General features: G+C 37.2%; 1 protein-coding gene across 1 annotated transcript in view; it reads left to right on the forward strand.

Moving 5' to 3' along the window:
* The window catches only part of LOC128660624 (epidermal growth factor receptor), a 411,537-nt gene that overhangs the window by 371,750 nt on the left and 19,688 nt on the right, over positions 1-20,099 (forward strand). The gene's annotated exons all lie outside the window — the stretch shown is intronic.

A 20,099-nucleotide genomic window follows, 5' to 3' on the forward strand; every position in this document is an offset into this window, starting at 1 on the left:
ACCAAATCCTCCATTAGTCTATTCATGTAGATAATTTATTTGATAAGCCCTTTGAATGCAGCTCATTGCAATGCCTGGGTTACTTTCTGACATATGCTGGGCAAAAATATAAAAAAAAAATCTTTCATTGATCTTTAAAATGTACAAATCATGTATCATTTTTTAATAGTTTGCTATATTTATGTTTAGTGAATTGAAGAGTTATGGTACAATTAATTCCTTCGCTATCGGGACTTTCAGAGGTAAACTTGCCCATAATACCAAGAATTTTTAGCATTTTTGCTATCACTCCATTTAAACAGAAATAGAGCCTTGCTTTTTCTATTTACCTGTCAAAACTATATATTTTTTGTAAGGAGACAACCCAAGGTATTGATCTAGGCCCATTTTGGTATATTTCATGCCACTATTTTACCGCCAAGTGCGATCATATAAAAGAAAATTGTTAACTCTTTCACAAAGTTTGGATATCTCACTGAAATTATTTACATACTACTTGTGCAATCCTAGCACAAATAATTGTTAAAGCTTCTCTGGGATCCCTTTTGTTCAGAAATAGCAGACATGCATGGCTTTACCATTGCTTTTTGGTAAATAGAATTTTTAGAATTAGAATTATTCCCGGCAGTGAAGGGGTTAATCAGGTAGCTTGTAAGGTTAATTTTAGCTTTAGGGGCCTATTTAGGAACGTGTGAGCGGACATGATCCGATATTGCGGATCATGTCCGCTGCACATCGATAAATGCCGACAGCATACGCTCTCTGCATTTATCATTGCACCAGCAGTTCTTGTGAACTGCTGGTGCAATGCCGGACCCGGCAGATTCACGGCCAATAGGCCGCTAGCAGGGGGTGTCAATCAACCCGATCGTGGTGGATCAGGTTGATTTCCAGCAATGTTTGTCCGCCACCTCAGACTGCTGCTTCATAACTTCAGTTTCTGGCGAGCCTGAAGGCTCGCCAGAAACACGACGCATCAAGCTCCATACGGAGCTTGATAAATAGGCCCCTTAGTGTAGAAATTGGCCTCCCACCCCCTGATCCCTACCTGATCCCTCCCAAACACCTCTCTTCCCTCACCCCCCCCCCATTTTACACCCCATCTTAGTTACTGGCAGACAGTCTACCAAAATCTGCCAGTACCTACAAAATGTAAGTATTTATTTATTTTATTTTATTTTCTGTAGGGTAGTAGTCCCCACACCTCCCCTCCTCCCATGATCATTAGTTCGGGACCTCCCACACCACCACTATTTTTCTGTAGCATAGCATGCCTTCCCTCCCTTTACATTTATTTTTTTATTTTCTGCAGTGTAGGGCCTTCCCACTCCCTCCTCCCTCCCCCTTCCACTGTTAGACCGCCCTACCTCTGCACTCTTACCTAATCCCTGGTTTAGGACTTTGGCATCACCTGGGGAATCTGGGGATGATAGTGATGTTACCATGCATGTGAGTGTTGACATCACCAAGTCCTTGAAACCCAGAAATGCCAGGATTATGAAGAGGGCTTAAGGGAGCTGGGTGGAGAAGTTTGTGTTCAAACCCCACAATCGCATCTCCCTTAAGCCCTAGAAACCTCAAAGACCCCATATTTGAAAGGTAATTTCATGCTCTTATAAATGTGTGAATGGGCGTTTAAGTTTAAACACTTAAAAAATAAATAAATAAAGTACACATGTTTTAAGCACAACAAATCCTCTAACCCCTCTAAAAGGCTAGAGACTGTTTCAAAGCCCCTAAACCCTTCTTAAAAATAAAGCCCCTATATAAGTTTTAGTAGCCAGGTGATCACTGTGGTAATAGTGACACCTGGCGTGAATAAATGTGCATTTACTGTATTTGCACCAAGGTTCATGGGGGCCCCTATGTGCAGATCAAAGTTACATAAATATTCTGAAAGGTCCCTATTTTTATGTGGATAACTCTGTCTTTTTACTGTAAAGTTTAGGTGGAAAAACACACACACTATTGTTTATAACCTTGTTTATTAAAATATTAATTTAAAAAATGCATTTTTTTCACACTTGCTGTTGCAGTTTTCTTACACGATATGATATATACATAAAATAATGCTATAGTTTGAATCTGCTGAGTCTCCTGAAATAAAAAACAAATGTAATATGTGTTGGTTTGTCACTGAAAAATGACCCTACAGTAGGACCTAAATGTAAACAGCATCTAAAAACTGCAAAATAGCTTATCACAGGGGTGGAAATGACTCAGCAATTAAATGCTTTAATTAAATTTACCTTAAAGGGATGGTAAATCCTAGCATTTGTGAAACGCTAGGATTTACCATTGAAACAAATAAAGGAGCTTTCAGCATGAAGTATTTTATACTTCATGACTGAAAGTCCACTTTATTTGTTCCAATGGTAAATCCTAGCGTTTCACAGATGCAAGGATTTACCATCCCTTTAATAAACAATATATTGTGCCATTAATTATGATCTGTTTATCTATATATATCTGTATTCTGAACAAATATCAAGATAAACATATACAAAATTATAGCTGGACAAAGAAAAACCCAATAAAAGTAGTATGGCATCTCTTTAGGTGAGAATTATCCCAAAGTCTCGCAATAAGTGCAGATGTCTATTGGAAAGAGTGCGCTAAAAAAGCTTACTACACCTGTGAAGTGAACATTACCATGTAATCTTGGTATTGATTTACTAATTATTATAAGGTGCACCTTATTAAAATATATTGCTTATTCAAAAGTTGTGTCTCTCATAAAGAGTGGATCCACAATATATATATAAAATTCATAAAATATGTAGGTAACACTTTAAATTCACAATCTAAAAATATACCGGATATTTATATTGACAACATGTAATGAGAATTGTATCACAATGTTGCGTTTGTGACAAGTGAATTATATGACTGCCCCTTTTGTGTTATGTGGATCCTCAATATTCCCAAGTCCCTTTTGAAAGGGAAAAAAAGTCTTTAAAACAATGAATTATTTCTTAACTTATATTCAATTAAAGTGGTAGCATTTCAATAAACAGTTATGTCCCAATAGCCACTGGTATTCTACTCACCGAAATCCGAAAGCACTTATGTTATATTTTGCTTTCTCCGACCTTACCCCTTCTCGTGTACCTGTCTCAGTGTTTATGTTGCCACTTCCGGGTTCACTGACGTAGTGGTCACGTGTCAGGTTTTTTATCCAATCAGGAGGTCAGATTGAATTTATTTTAAAGAATAACTATTTTAATTTCGATGATCAATTTTACCTCCAGATTAAGGGAACGGCGATGGGCACCAAGTTTGCTCCCAGCTATGCCAATCTATTTATGGGCTACATGGAAGAAGAGTTGATCCATGAGTCAGGCTGAGAGTCGAACTTGGTGCTCTATCACCGTTTCATTGATGATATTTTTATAGTTTGGAAGGGGGACCCAGAATTACTTTAACTATTCATAGAGGACATTGGTACTAATAAATATGGTATTAGCTTTACACACGAATATAGCAGTTAAAAATAAGTTATCTAGACATAGATGTAGAAATAGAAGGTCTAAATATAATCACTACAACACATTTCAAACAAGTTGACTCGAACAACTTTATACATAATAAAAGTTGCCATTATATAAAATGGCTGGATAATATACCAAAAAATCAATTTCAAAGAATGAGGAGGAATTGTAGTAAAATTGAAGATTATGATAGACAGGATACCTTTCTAGAAAGTACATTTGAAAAAAGAGGATATTATCAAGATCTAATAAATCAAGCAAAATTAGATGCAAGATCAAAAGAAAGAGGAATCCTTCTACAAAATAAAAATAAAAATCAGAAAATTAATACAATTTACAAAAAATGAAGGTAGACTAAATATACCATTTATAACAGATTACAACATCAACCATAAGAAATTAAAAGGTATTTTGATAAACATTGGCATTTACTACAACGAGATCCATATATAGGAGAATTATTATTAGACAAACCTGAATGGTTTATAGAAAGGCCAGGTATTTAAAAAAAAATTCTAGCACCCAGCACTTTTTCACGAAAAAAGAATAGTAAATATGACACAGATCTCACAGGTAATAAATTGGTAGGTTTTTTCCCATGCATTAATTGCAAATGCTGCCAATTTAGCAAAAAAGCAAAAATAGTCACTTCCACAGTCACTAAAAAAAGAATATAAAATTAAAGATTTTTGATAAGGTGCACTGACAATAATGTAATCTACTTAATTCAATGTCCCTGTTCCAGGCAGTATTTAGGGGAGATCTTCCGCCCATTAAGGGATAAGATCAAGGAACACCTACTGAACATTGAACATGGATTTGAGGGTCACCCCCTTTCAAAACATTTCAGAGAATCACATGCACAAAACACTAAAGGTTTTCAATATTGGGGTATTAGAAAAATTTAATCAGATTGGAGGGGGGGGGGGTGACCTAAGTAATAAATCTTTAAGGGCAGAAGCAGAATTAATCTTTGATTTTAAAACACTAGAACCTTTTGGTCTCAATGCCGAATTAGATTTAAATCCTTTTATTTAAGTTTAAATATACTTGTTTGAAATATATGTGGGATTGATAGATATGTTATCCATTTTTGGATTAACCCATGTACCATATCAATATATGGATTTTTATATGTTTATTTTGAGTATTTTCATGTTTAGATAATATATTGCCTTTTTTAGCATGAACATGGTTTATATAAACTTAAAACTATTATGCATTTTATATTTTGAAGGAAGATTTGCAATCTAGATATTTTTAACTATAGAAGGTTTTTTAAGAAAAAATGTGTTAATCAGACTGCCCCTTTAAACAAAAGGGATGATAACACTGCCCCTTTAACCAAGGGCTATAAATTAAGAGGAAGTGCAATCACAGGTTCATCTTGAAAAAAGCTGTTTAGCTGAAACATGTCGATGAATTGCCCTGTATTGCACTGAAAGAGAAGGAACTTGCTGTTAAACTAGAGAATGATTCGATGAATCTTCAGTTTTCTTTGTCTGGTAAGACACAAGGCTCATGAGCGCTCTGAGTGAAACATTGTTGATTATGCTGCTATAAAGACTTCAACCAAAAAATTTTTGAACATTTCGGATACCAAAGTTTCTACTATCTATGCCGAGAATCTGACCTCCCGATTGGATAAAAAACCTGACATGTGACCACTAGGTCAGTGAACCTGGAAGTGGCAACATAAACGCTGATACTGAGAAAAAGGGGTACACGAGAAGGGGTGAGGTTGGAGAAAGCAAAATATAACATAAGCGCTTTTGGATTTTGGTGAGCAGAATACCAGTGGCTATTGGGACATAACATTTTATTGAAACGCTACCACTTCAATTGAATACAAGTTCAGAAATAATTAATCATTTTAAAGACTTTTTTTCCCTTTCAAAAGTGACTTGGGAATATTAGATGAGGATAACACAAAAGGGGTAATCATATAATTCACTTGTCAAAAATGCAACATTGTGATACAATTCTCATTAGATGTTGTCAATATAAATAACCTGTATATTTTTAGATTGCGAATTTAAAGTGTTACCTACATATTTTATGAATTTTATGTATATATTGTGGATCCACTCTTTATAAGAGGCGCAACTTTTGAAAACGCAATATATTTTAATAAGGTGCACCTTATAATAATTAGTAAATCAATATATTTAGGTATTTTTATTTCTATTTTTATTTACATTTTTATGCATAATTGTTAATGTATGTTCGGCAATATTGTCTACATATCTAGATATAATTCTTTTAACATTGATATTTAGTTAATAAACCATTCTTTGTACATTGAATACATATTTATTCTCTCAATGTCAAGTTACATGATAATGTGTACTTCACAGGTGTAGTAAGCTTTTTTAGCGCACTCTTTCCAATAGACAAAATTAAAGCTGCCATACTAAATTAGCCTCCATTTATTTTACATTTTTCTAATGCATTTATGACATGAGATCACTCCCTATAAATGGTATGGAGACAAGTCAACACCAACATTCCTATCAATAAGAAAACACCTTTTCAAACAATTGTGTAGGATTTATAATCTTTTTAAAGTGCCAGTTGAACACATTTTGACCACAATCAGTTCAACATTTTCATTTTACAAATACAGATTTACAGTTTTTAAGTTTTTGTATTTTAAAATTGCTTTATTTTAAAGGGCTAGAAAGTCAAAATTTAAATGTACATGGTGCACTTCATTTTAAAATAGAAGCATTTTTGCAATATACTTCCAGTAGCAAAAATGCTTCTAGTAAAATGAATTATTGTTTTACAACAACATACACAGATGTGCTGCAAGGAACTGTGCACCAGTATTTAAACACCACACCTTCTCAGAGAGTCAGCAGTGGCTTTTTTAACACAAATTAAATGCTAGATAGAATGATGCTTAAATGCTGGGGGCGAGATTACATATGCGACGTCAGTTTTTAATCGGATATTACTATCACATATACGGTGCCGCATATAAATGCGGCACGTATATTTCACCCGTTGCCCACTAATTTTACTCCCAGAAACTAACATAGAAAAGCGTCGCAAGTCGGTATCACATATTCAGCGCAAGGACTACGTGGCGAAAATGGTGAAATTCAGAGGATTTCAGTAGCTCTAATTCTATTGGCTGATTTTAATTTTTCAGCCAATAGGAATGCAAGGTGCCCCATATTTAAACAGGTACCTTGCATTTCATCTTCAGTATGCGGGACAATCATACTAAGAGGATCTCCATGCTCGATGGCTCCGCGGTCGCTGGTCTTCTGTTCCGCGGTCACTTCCGCTCTGCGCCTGCTGGGTCCTGGATGAAGATAGAAAAGGTCACTGCGCTGGAAGAAGATATTTCTGCCTCCAAGAAGACTTCACCTCCTGGAAGAAGGTCTTCTCTGCCGGATTTCAGGAATGATGAGAACCTATTCGGGGGTTAGATTTAGGATTTTTTTTTTTTTTTTTTTTTTTTTTTTTAAGATTAGGGTTTTAATGGGCTTGTAAAAGAGCTGAATGCCCTTTTAAGGTCAATGCCCATACAAATGCCCCGTTAGGGTCAATGGGTAGCTTAGGTCTTTTTAGTGTTAGTTTTTTTTATTTTGGGGGTTTGGTGGGTGGGGGTTTTTACTTTTAGGGGGAGTTAGTATTTTTAAATGTAAAAGCTGTTTAGCTTAGGGCAATGCCCCACAAAAGGTCCTTTTATGGGCTATTGGTAGTTTAGTTTATATTAGGGGTGTTTTTATTTTGGGGGGCTTTTTTATTTTAATAGGGATTAGGTTTAATTTTGTTATTTTTGATAATTTGGTTTATTTTCTGTAATGTTAGACTTTTTTATTTTTTGTAATTTTAGATTAATGTAAACTTAGTTTTTTAAACTTACACCTAGATTACGAGTTTTGCATTAACAGGGGTGCGGTGCTAACGAGCAGTTTTCCCTCACCGCTCACCTACAGACAACGCTGGTATTACGGATTTTTAGAAACCCGGCGTTAGCCGCAGAAAAGTGAGCGGAGAGCAAAATTAGCTCCACATCTCACCTCAATACCAGCTCTGCTTACGGTAGCGGTGAGCTGGCAAAACGTGCTCGTGCATAATTTGCCCATAGAAATCAATGGGGGAGAGCCGGCTGAAACAAAACCTAACACCTGCAAAAAAGCACTTAACGCAGCCCTATTGATTCCTATGGGGAAAATACATTTATGTCTACACCTAACACCCTAACATGAACCCTGAGTCTTAACACCCCTAATCTTACACTTATTAACCCCTAATCCACTGCCCCCGACATCGCCGACACCTGCATTATATTATTAACCCCTAATCTGCCGCCCCCAATGTCGCCGCAACCTAACTACATTTATTAACCCTTAATCAGCCGTCCCCAACGTTGCCGCCACTATATTAAATATATTAACCCCTAAACCTAAGTCTAACCCTAAACCTAACCCCCCCTAATTTAAATATATTTTAAATATATCTAAATAAATATTACTATCATTAACTAAATAATTCCTATTTAAAACTAAATACTTACTATAAAATAAACCATAAGATAGCTACAATATAACTAATAGTTACATTGTATCTATCTTAGGGTTTATTTTTATTTTACAGGCAAGTTTGTATTTATTTTAACTAGGTACAATAGTTATTAAATAGTTATTAACTATTTAATAGCTACCTAGTTAAAATAAATTCAAATTTACCTGTAAAATAAATCCTAACCTAAGTTACAATTACACCTAACACTACACTATAATCAAATTAATTACCTACACTAAATACAATTAAATACAATTTTAAAAATTATCTAAAGTACGGAAAAATAAACTAAATTACAGAAAATAATAAATTAATTGCAACTAATTACACCTAATCTAATCCCCCTAATAAAATAAAAAGCCCCCAAAATAATAAAAAGCCCTACCCTATACTAAACTACCAATAGCCCTTAAAAGGGCATTTTGCGGAGCATTGCCCCAAAGTAATCAGCTCTTTTACCTGTAAAAAAAGTACAATACCTCCCCCAACATTAAAACCCACCACCCACACACACAACCCTACTCTAAAACCCACCCAATACCCCCTTAATGAAACCTAACACTAACCCCTTGAAGATCACCCTACCTTGTGAAGTCTTCACCCAACCAGGCCGAAGCCCTCAACGAAGCTGGGCGAAGTGGTCCTCTAGACGGGCAGAAGTCTTCATCGAAGCTGGGAAGAAGAGGTCCTCCAGATGGGCAGAAGTCTTCATCCATGCGGCATCTTCTATCTTCATCCATCCGGCGCGGAGCGGCTCCATCTTCAAGACATCCGACGCGGTATATCCTCTTCAAATTAAGTTCAACTGAAGAATGAAGGTTCCTTTAAATGACATCATCCTGCCAATAGGATTGAAGTTCAGTCCTATTGGCTGATCCAATCAGCCAATAGGATTGAGCTGTCATTCTATTGGCTGATTGGATCAGCCAATAGAATGCAAGCTCAATCCCATTGGCTGATTGCATCAGCCAATAGGATTTTTTCTACCTTAATTCCGATTGGCTGATAGAATTCTATCAGCCAATCGCAATTGAAGGGACACCATCTTGGATGACGTCATTTAAAGGAACCTTCATTCTTCAGTTGGACTTCATTTGAAGAGGATGCTCCGCGTCGGATGTCTGTCTGAAGGACCTTCTACCTGTCTGAAGGACCTCTTCTTCCCAGCTTGGATGAAGACTTCTGCCCGTCTGGAGGACCACTTTGCCTGGCTTCGTTGAGGACTTTGGCCCGGTTGGGTGAAGACTTCTCAAGGTAGGGTGATCTTCAAGGGGTTAGTGTTAGGTTTTATTAAATGAGTATTGGGTGGGTTTTAAAGTAGGGTTGGGTGTGTGGGTGGTGGGTTTTAATGTTGGGGGGGTATTGTACTTTTTTACAGCTAAAAGAGCTGATTACTTTGGGGCAATGCCCCGCAAATGGCCCTTTTAAGGGCTATTTGTAATTTAGTATAGGGAAGGGCTTTTTATTATTTTGGGGGGCTTTTTTATTTTATTAGGGGGATTCGATTAGGTGTAATTAGTTTAAAAAACTTGTAATTATTTTATTATTTTCTGTAATTTAGTGGGGGGTTTTCCGTACTTTAGATAATTTTTTAAAATTGTATTTAATTGTATTTAGTTTAGGTAATTAATTTAATTATAGTGTAGTGTTAGATGTAATTGTAACTTAGGTTAGGATTTATTTTACAGGTAAATTTGAATTTATTTTAACTAGGTAGCTATTAAATAGTTAATAACTATTTAATAACTATTGTACCTAGTTAAAATAAATACAAACTTGCCTTTAAAATAAAAATAAACCCTAAGCTAGATACAATGTAACTATTAGTTATATTGTAGCTATCTTATGCTTTATTTTATCGGTAAGTATTTAGTTATTTAGTTTTAAATAGGAATAATTTAGTGAATTGTAGTAATTTTATTTAGATATATTTAAATTATATTTAAGTTAGGGGGTGTTAGGGTTAGGGTTAGACTTAGATTTAGGGGTTAATACATTTAATATAGTTGCTGCAACATTGGGGGCGGCAGATTAGGGGTTAATAAATGTAGGTAGGTGTCGGCGATGTTAGGGACGGCAGATTAGGGGTTAATAAAATTTAACTAGAGTTTGTGATGCGGGAGGGCGACGGTTTATTGGTTAATATATTTTTTATAGTGGCTGCGATGTCCAGTTCTGCAGATTAGGGGTTAAAAAATATTTTTTTAGTATTTGCGATGTGGGGGGGGGGGCTCGGTTTAGGGGTTAATAGGTAGTTTATGGGTGTTAGTATACTTTTTAGCACTTTAGTTAAGAGTTTTATACTACGGCGTTAGCCCATAAAACTCTTACCTACTGACTTTTAAATGCGGTATCAGTCTTGAGAGGTGAGGCTGTACCGCTCACTTTTTGGAAGACTCGTAATACCGGCGCTATGCAAGTCCCATTGAAAATATAAGATACGCAATTGACGTAAGTGGATTTGCAGTATTTTCGAGTCTGACCAAAAAAGTGAGCGGTGAGCCTGTCATTTCAAGACTCGTAATACCAGCGGGCGTTAAAAAGCAGCGTTGGAACCTCTCAACGCTGCTTTTTAAGGCTAACGCAAGACTCGTAATCTAGCCGTCAGTTTTTTTTTTTATTTTTAAAGAAATTTTAGTTTTTTTATTTTAATTGTAATTTAGTATTTTTTTATTTTAGGTAACTGGGGTTAATTAAGGGGGTGTTAGGTTAGGGAACTTAGTAATTAAATTAGTTATTTGCGTTGTGGGGGGTTGGCAGTTTAGGGGTTAATAGGTTAATTAGGTTTAATGAGTTGTTGGGGGTTGGTGGTTTAGGGGTTAACAGTGTTGATAGGTACTTTGCATAGGTTAATTAGCTTTAATGCATTGTTGGGGGTTGGTGGATTAGGGGTTAATAGTATTGATATAGTCTGTGAATGGCGGATTAGGGGTTAATACATATATTAGGTAGATTGCAATGTGGGTGAATGGCAGATTAGGGGTTAATACATATATAAGGTAGAGCGCGATGTGGGTGAATGGCGGGTTAGGGATTAATACATTTATTAGGTATATTGCATTGTGGGGGGTTGGTGGTTTAGGGGTTGATACTTTTATTATTAGTTGGGATGTGGGGGGATTGCGGATATAGGGGTTTTGACGTGTCAAGTTTATTTTTGGGAGGCGGGTTAGACTTTTACGGGAGATTTAACTGGGTTTTTTTTCTTATGTGCCAGCAGTTTCTAAACTGCCGTAAGTCACTGGTAACTCCAGAAATGTGTATTTACACACATTTCTGGACATCGCTAGTTTATCCAACTTAAGGCAGTTTATGAACTGCCAGCGGGGTTTATGTGCGAGGTGAATTTACGGGTGACGCAGGTTTCAGCAGTTACGCAGAAACCTGCGCCGAATAAGTAATCTCGCCCTAGATATGAGAAAAAAGGAAAAAATGTGCATACACAAGTCTCCACTAGGGGGTGCTCTCCAAAAACCAAACATAAAATATATATATATATATATATATATATATATATATATATATATCAGAAAAGAGAGAACAGCACCCCTGAGATGGAACAAAAGCTAGAATAACTTCCATGCCTGTTCATTTCAATTGCAACTCAGGGTGCACGTTCTTTTAGCACACGTTGATGCCTTTCCACAGAGAAAAAATATCCTGTAGCATATCAGTCTGATCCCGCCCAATGACAGTCCAGCGCCGAAATACCAGGCAATTCTTCTCTGAACAAGAGAAACAACAACCCCAGACGATCGTTTCGGCCTTCTGTGGGCCTCGTCAGTGAGGTGCAGTTGTATCTCTCTAAGGGCATGTGTGCAAGGAGTCCACGTCTGGTTTCCCCCATTACTCTTAGGGAGACCCAAGAGTAATTTGCATAAATATCAGAAAAGAGAGAACAGCACCCCTGAGATGGAACAAAAGCTAGAATAACTTCCATGCCTGTTCATTTCAATTGCAACTCAGGGTGCATGTTCTTTTAGCACACGTTGATGCCTTTCCACAGAGAAAAAATATCCTGTAGCATATCAGTCTGATCCCGCCCAATGACAGTCCAGCACCAAAATACCAGGCAATTCTCCTCTGAACAAGAGAAACAACAACCCCAGACGATCGTTTCGGCCTTCTGTGGGCCTCGTCAGTGAGGTGCAGTTGTATCTCTCTAAGGGCATGTGTGCAAGGAGTCCACGTCTGGTTTCCCCCATTACTCTTAGGGAGACCCAAGAGTAATTTGCATAAATATCAGAAAAGAGAGAACAGCACCCCTGAGATGGAACAAAAGCTAGAATAACTTCCATGCCTGTTCATTTCAATTGCAACTCAGGGTGCATGTTCTTTTAGCACACGTTGATGCCTTTCCACAGAGAAAAAATATCCTGTAGCATATCAGTCTGATCCCGCCCAATGACAGTCCAGCACCGAAATACCAGGCAATTCATCTCTGAACAAGAGAAACAACAACCCCAGACGATCGTTTCAGCCTTCTGTGGGCCTCGTCAGTGAGGTGCAGTTGTATCTCTCTAAGGGCATGTGTGCAAGGAGTCCACGCCTGGTTTCCCCCATTACTCTTAGGGAGACCCAAGAGTAATTTGCATAAATATCAGAAAAGAGAGAACAGCACCCCTGAGATGGAACAAAAGCTAGAATAACGTCCATGCCTGTTCATTTCAATTGCAACTCAGGGTGCATGTTCTTTTAGCACACGTTGATGCCTTTCCACAGAGAAAAAATATCCTGTAGCATATCAGTCTGATCCCGCCCAATGACAGTCCAGCACCGAAATACCAGGCAATTCATCTCTGAACAAGAGAAACAACAACCCCAGACGATCGTTTCAGCCTTCTGTGGGCCTCGTCAGTGAGGTGCAGTTGTATCTCTCTAAGGGCATGTGTGCAAGGAGTCCACGTCTGGTTTCCCCCATTACTCTTAGGGAGACCCAAGAGTGATTTGCATAAATATCAGAAAAGAGAGAACAGCACCCCTGAGATGGAACAAAAGCTAGAATAACTTCCATGCCTGTTCATTTCAATTGCAACTCAGGGTGCATGTTCTTTTAGCACACGTTGATGCCTTTCCACAGAGAAAAAATATCCTGTAGCATATCAGTCTGATCCCGCCCAATGACAGTCCAGCACCAAAATACCAGGCAATTCTTCTCTGAACAAGAGAAACAACAACCCCAGACGATCGTTTCGGCCTTCTGTGGGCCTCGTCAGTGAGGTGCAGTTGTATCTTTCTAAGGGCATGTGTGAAAGGAGTCCACGTCTGGTTTCCCCCATTACTCTTAGGGAGACCCAAGAGTAATTTGCATAAATATTAGAAAAGAGAGAACGGCACCCCTGAGATGGAAAATTACTCTTGGGTCTCCCTAAGAGTAATGGGGGAAACCAGATGTGGACTCCTTGCACTCATGCCTTTAGAGAGATACAACTGCCCCTCACTGATGAGGCCCACAGAAGGCCGAAACGATCGTCTGGGGTTGTTGTTTCTTTTGTTCAGAGAAGAATTGCCTGGTATTTCGGCGCTGGACTGTCATTGGGCAGGATCAGACTGATATGCTACAGGATATTTTTTTCTCTGTGGAAAGGCATCAACGTGTGCTAAAAGAACGCGCACCATGAGTTGCAATTGAAATGAACAGGCATGGAAGTTATTCTAGCTTTTGTTCTATCTCAGGAGTGCTGTTCTCTCTTTTCTGAAAATTATGCAAATTACTCTTGGGTCTCCCTAAGAGTAATTAGGGAAACCAGACGTGGACTCCTTGCACTCATGCCTTTAGAGATATACAACTGCACCTCACTGATGATGCCCACAGAAGGCCGAAACGATTGTCTGGGGTTGTTGTTTCTTTTGTTCAGAGAAGAATTGCCTGGTATTTCGGCGCTGGACTGTCATTGGGCAGGATCAGACTGATATGCTACAGGATATTTTTTCTCTGTGGAAAGGCATCAACGTGTGCTAAAAGAACGCGCACCATGAGTTGCAATTGAAATGAACAGGCATGGAAGTTATTCTAGCTTTTGTTCTATCTCAGGAGTGCTGTTCTCTCTTTTCTGATAATTATGCAAATTACTCTTGGGTCTCCCTAAAAGTAATGGGGGAAAGCAGACGTGGACTCCTTGCACTCATGCCTTTAGAGAGATACAACTGCACCTCACTGATGAGGCCCCCTGAAGGCCGAAACGATCGTCTGGGGTTTTTGTTTCTTTTGTTCAGAGAAGAATTGCCTGGTATTTCGGAGCTGGACTGTCATTGGGCGGGATCAGACTGATATGCTACAGGATATTTTTTCTCTGTGGAAAGGCATCAACGTGTGCTAAAAGAACGCACACCCTGAGTTACAATTGAAATGAACAGGCATGGAAGTTATTCTAGCTTTTGTTCTATCTCAGGAGTGCTGTTCTCTCTTTTCTGATAGATAAATATATATATATATATATATATATATATATATATATATATATAAAGAATGGAAACAAACTTGTAAACTACAGTAAAATATGTGCAAAATAAATAAAAGTCCAAATGCAGTCCTAGGGAAAATGAGGCAGCTCTCTGTCATAGGATAGTCAGGATCCTGATGATGCAAACAATCTGGAAGAAGAAAACACAGAGGCGCAAATGGCCTAGTGCCATCGAACAAAAATTATACAAATATAGCAAGTGGCTACTCACAAGCAAATGGCCCCAGATGGTGCTAATGGGGCAGGCTGGCACTTAAGTTGTCCAGCTTAACTGTGTACAGGCAAGCAGCTTCAGAGGTCAATTCCAAAATTGCCAACAGTGTGGTTCATCTCAAAAGCACCTCCAATGCAAAGAGGCTTGAGTTTCTCAGCCGCCCAGCTGTCTGATCTCTGGTGGTGCACAGGTAACACTACAATCCACAGGTGAAACAGGAACAAAATCTAGAATACAGCAAGTGTATATATAAAATCAAAACAATCTTTAATTAAAAGCAATGCGTTTTTCAGCCTTCACAGGGCTGTTTCCTCAGGCTATTATCGATGTGTTTAATGTCCCAGACAGGTAACCATCATACTATTCAAAAATGACTGGAAACACATTCTAATTGATAACAGAAAAATTTAAATATTATTTACATAGTATAAACATGCATTTAAAAAACCACATTGATCAATCTTAAAAATATATTCATTCAAATAATGTAAACCATGTTTTCATAAAAAAAGATTTGATATTTATTAAAGGCGTCAACTGCACAGCTGTCACTTACCGTATACTGAATACAATATAATAATTACATTGGCAAATCATTTATTTCCAAAATGGACAATTAACTCTAAATGCTTTATTTTAATTATGTGTAAATTGTAGGCCTCACTGTTGGTGGGAATATACTAAAGTACTGTAGCTACATAATTTCAGCATCCTTATTTGTCCTTGATTCTTACATATATGATTTAATAAAACAAAGTAAAAAAACAAACATATAAATACACACATATATATATATATATATATATATAAATTCTTTTATTTTCTTTCCCCCCTTTCCTGTGATGTGCTCATGCATACCTCCTCTCTTTCACTTATCTCACTCACACTATCTCTCCTCTATCTGACTCAGTCATCTCTCTAACTCCTGCTCTCCCCCCTATTTTTTCCCCTCACTCTTTACTCTCACTACTCATTTTTTAAACATAAATAACAGGAAATTGTTTAAAAATATTCACAATATTTGGAATTGTGTATTATTTGGGTATGTGTAGTGTGTGTGAAAAGATGTAGTTTTTTTGGTAGCACGCCTATTTCCCCTTTCAGAAAAAGCAACAGTCTGGCTAAAATTCTTCTGCTGAACATAGCCATATAAAATGTTGGTTAAAGTGATGGTAAACTTTCCCCATTTTAAAATCAGATCTGGAATATTAGTGATATTTCTGATAGAGTTTAATATTCAGTTGTAATAAAGATGCGCTAAAACTTACATTTTAATATAGATAAAAAATTTAAATACCCTGAGCTCTGCTGCCAACTGCAAAAGTCAATATTTCTGTGAGCTAACGGTTTGAATTGTTCTCCAATCAGCGCTCTCCCCATAAGGCACTTTTATTGTAGCTAGAGCATTGATTGGAAAACAATTCAAACCGTTAGCTCACAGAAATATTGACTTTTGAAATAGGCGGTGTAATGTGGGGAATTTTACTTTTTAATATAAATATGAAATTCAGTTATAGCGCATCTTCATTACAACTGATTAATTAAACACCATTTAAAATATCAAAAACATTAAAGATCTGTTTTTAAAAAAGGGAGAGATTACCATCACTTTAAGTATTTTCCATTCCATCTATGAATATCAATTTAACATTTGCTTTAACACCATACAAATTCATGCGTTTAACAGCTTGAAAGGAAAAGTACTTGTAAAAGTTGAAATAATTTGAATGAGTCATTTTTCAAATTGATTTGGCAACTTTTATTATTAATTGATAGCTTTAAAAGCAAAAACATAGAAATTGTTTTGGAGTAAAAATTATAATATTATTTAACGATGCTAAATGCTAATTTGTCAATAATAAAAAACTTTTCTTTTTGTTATAATCTCAAAGACTTGGCTTAACCACATAGTTAAAGCAAAACGTGAGTGCTGCAGAGAAAAGCTTGCCCCAAGCAGAAACTGTCTCTAACCCAATCAGCTGCCATAGTTGCATGACCTAGCTATATGACTGTTGTTATCAGCTGCATCACCAGCTGTTATCTGTGGCTCCTGAGCAGCAATTTAAAGGGACAGTCTAGTCAAAATTACACTTTTATGATTCAGATAGGGCAAGCAATTTTAAACAACTTTCCAATTTATGTTTATCATCAAATTTGCTTTGTTCTCTTGGTATTCTTTTTTTGAAAGCTAAACCTAGGTAGGCTCATATGCTAATTTCTAAGCACTTGAAGGCCGCCTATTATCTCAATGTATTTGACAGTTTTTCACAACTAGAGGGCATTAGTTCATGTGGGCCATATAGATAACATTGTGCTCAAACCGTGGAGATACTTATAAGAGGGCACTGATTGGCTAAAATGCAAGTCTGTCAAAAGAACTGAAATAAGGGGGCAGTCCGCAGAGGCTTGTACCTTTTTGATGTTTTGTTATGCATATTTTAAAATGTTTACAAGGTAATCACAGAGGTATAAGTATATATAAGCCCCTGAAGGCCGCCAGTTGTAATCTGGACCTAAATTTGATTATTGAAGTAAATTGGAAACTTTAAACTTTTTTTAAACTGTATGGTCTATCTGAATCATGAAAGAAAAATTATGGGTTTCAAGTCCCTTTAACAAAACAAAAAATAAAATTCTTAATAAAAAAGGAAGGAAAGAGGAAGAAAAATACATTAAACACTAAATACATTTCATGCATTCCCCTCTCATGCTGCCATTTTGGAACCTAGGTTACACTGCAGGTATCTGAAAGGGAGTTGTTGCACATGTGCAAACAAGTCTACACTGGAATGCAGTGAGAGTTAGATTTCAAAATGGTCGCACCCATGACTAGAGAGAGGTGGGAAATAACCTCAATATTATGCTTATGAAATGTATTTAGGGCTAAATTACAAGTGGATCACAGACAATAATGCAGGGTGCTGTACCTTGCACTCAGACCCACTCTAAGAATAGATCATATTCTGATATTACAAGTGGTGTTCCATTTAGTAAGCTGTGAGTGCATCTCCAGAGCCCCAACATTTCAGGCTTGCACAAGTGAGGCAGACTTCATCTGACAGCCCCTGCTCGTGGCTTGACAGCAGTTCACAGCGAGGCTGGGTGGACGATGTTCATTATAGCTAACCTCATCCACCTGGCCCTTGATAAATGGAGCCACAGAGGACTATTTATCAAGCCGTCAACCACAAATACGCTGGGATTCTGCAGTGTAATTGTGGAGAGCTTGATTCCCCTTAGTTATCAAAGCCTACAGACTGGCAAAAGTAGAATTTTGTGACATAACATACGATCTGTCGGTCTCAGTCCGACACAGATCGATGCTTACGTCACTACAGATGTTCTGAATGCAAATTCGGAACTATCTGACTACTTTTGTAAGTTATCATATTTCTACCAGGTATGCTCGCCTCTATTCTGGCCCAGCATACCTGGTTTTCAATCCACCGCCCTGGAGGCGGCGGATGCCATGGGAATCAATGGGAGTCTAAAAGCAGCAAAAGCTTATGTTCGCTGCTGCCCGATATCCCATTGATTCCTATGGGAGAATAAAGTTACGTTTATACCTAACATGGACCCTGAGTCTAAACATCCCTAATCTGCCGCCCCGCCTACATTATACTTATTAACCCCTAATCTGTCACCCTGACACTGCCACCACCTACATTATACTTATTAACCCCTAAACCTACCAACCCGCTAACTTTATATTAAATATTAACTCATCCCTATCTTATAATCAATTTAAACTTACCTTTAAAATTACATTAAACTACATTAAATTAATAATTAATCTACCCTTACTATTATAATAAAATTACATTAAACTACATTAAATTAATAATTAATCTACCCTAACTATTATAATAAAATTACATTAAACTACATTAAATTAATAATTAATCTACCCTAACGATTATAATAAAATTACATTAAACTATATTAAATTAATAATTAATCTAACCTAACTTTTATACTAAAATTACATCAAACTACAAATTAAATTAACTATATTATATATTTAGAAAACTAACCCTACTCAAATAATTTAAATCTACTATATAAAATTACTAAGTTACAAAAAACTAACAACTAAGTTACAAAAAATAACAAACACTAAGTTACACAAAAAATAAACACTAAGTTACAAAAAATAAAAAATAAATTATCAAAGATTTAAACTAATTACACCTAATCTAAGGGCCCTATGAAAATAAAAAAGCCCCCCCCCCCCAAATAAAAAACCCGTAACCTACAATAAACTACAAATAGCCCTTAAAAAGGGCCTTTTGCGGGGCATTGCCCCAAAGAAATCAGCTCTTTTACCTGTAAATAAAAAATACAAATACCCCCCCAACAGTAAAACCCACACAACCAACCCCCCAAATAAAACCCTAACTAAAAAAAACTAAACTCCCCATTGCCCTGAAAAGGGCATTTGGATGGGCATTGCCCTTAAAAGGGCATTTAGCTCTATTGCACCCAAACCCTAATCTAAAAATAAAACCCACCGAATAAACCCTTAAAAAATCCTAACACTAACCCCTGAAGATTGACTTAGTTTTGAAAAGCCGACATCCATCCTCCAAGAAGCCGGCAGAAGTCTTCATCGAAGCCGAGAGAAGTCTTTATCCAAGTGGCCGAAGTCTTCAGCCAAGGCCGCAGAAGTCTTCACCCAGACGGCATCTTCTATCTTCATCAATCTGTCACGGAGCGGCTCCATCTTCAAGACATCCGATGCGGAGCATCCTCTTCCATCAACATCTTCTTCCCGAATTAAGGTTCCTTTAAATGACGTCATCCAAGATGGCGTCCCTTAGATTCCGATTGGCTGATAGAATTCCATTCATTTGGGAAGAAGACGTCGATGGAAGAGGATGCTCCACATCGGATGTCTTGAAGATGGAGCTGCTCCGTGCTGGATGGATGAAGATAGAAGATGCGGTCTGGGTGAAGACTTCTGCGGGCTTGGATGAAGACTTTGGTCGCTTGGATGAAGACTTCTCCCGGCTTCGATGAGGACTTCTGCCGGCTTCTTGGAGGATGGATGTCGGATCTTCAAAATTGTAAGTCGATCTTCAGGGGTTATTGTTAGGATTTTTTAAGTGTTTATTGGGTGGGTTTTCATTTTTAGTTTAGGGTTTGGGTGCAATAGAGCTAAATGCCCTTTTAAGGGCAATTTGTAGTTCATTGTAGGTTAGGGTGTTTTGGGGGCTTTTTTATTTCCATAGGGCCCTTAGATAAGGTGTAATTAGTTTAAATCTTTGATAATTTCTTTTTTATTTTTAGTAACTTAGTGTTTATTTTTTGTGTAACTTAGTGTTTGTTATTTTTTGTAACTTAGTAATTTTTTAGTGTAGATTTAAATGATTTGAGTAGGGTTAGGTG

This window comes from Bombina bombina, chromosome 5 (genome assembly GCF_027579735.1).
Source record: "Bombina bombina isolate aBomBom1 chromosome 5, aBomBom1.pri, whole genome shotgun sequence".
Classification (NCBI taxonomy): Eukaryota; Metazoa; Chordata; class Amphibia; order Anura; family Bombinatoridae; genus Bombina; species Bombina bombina.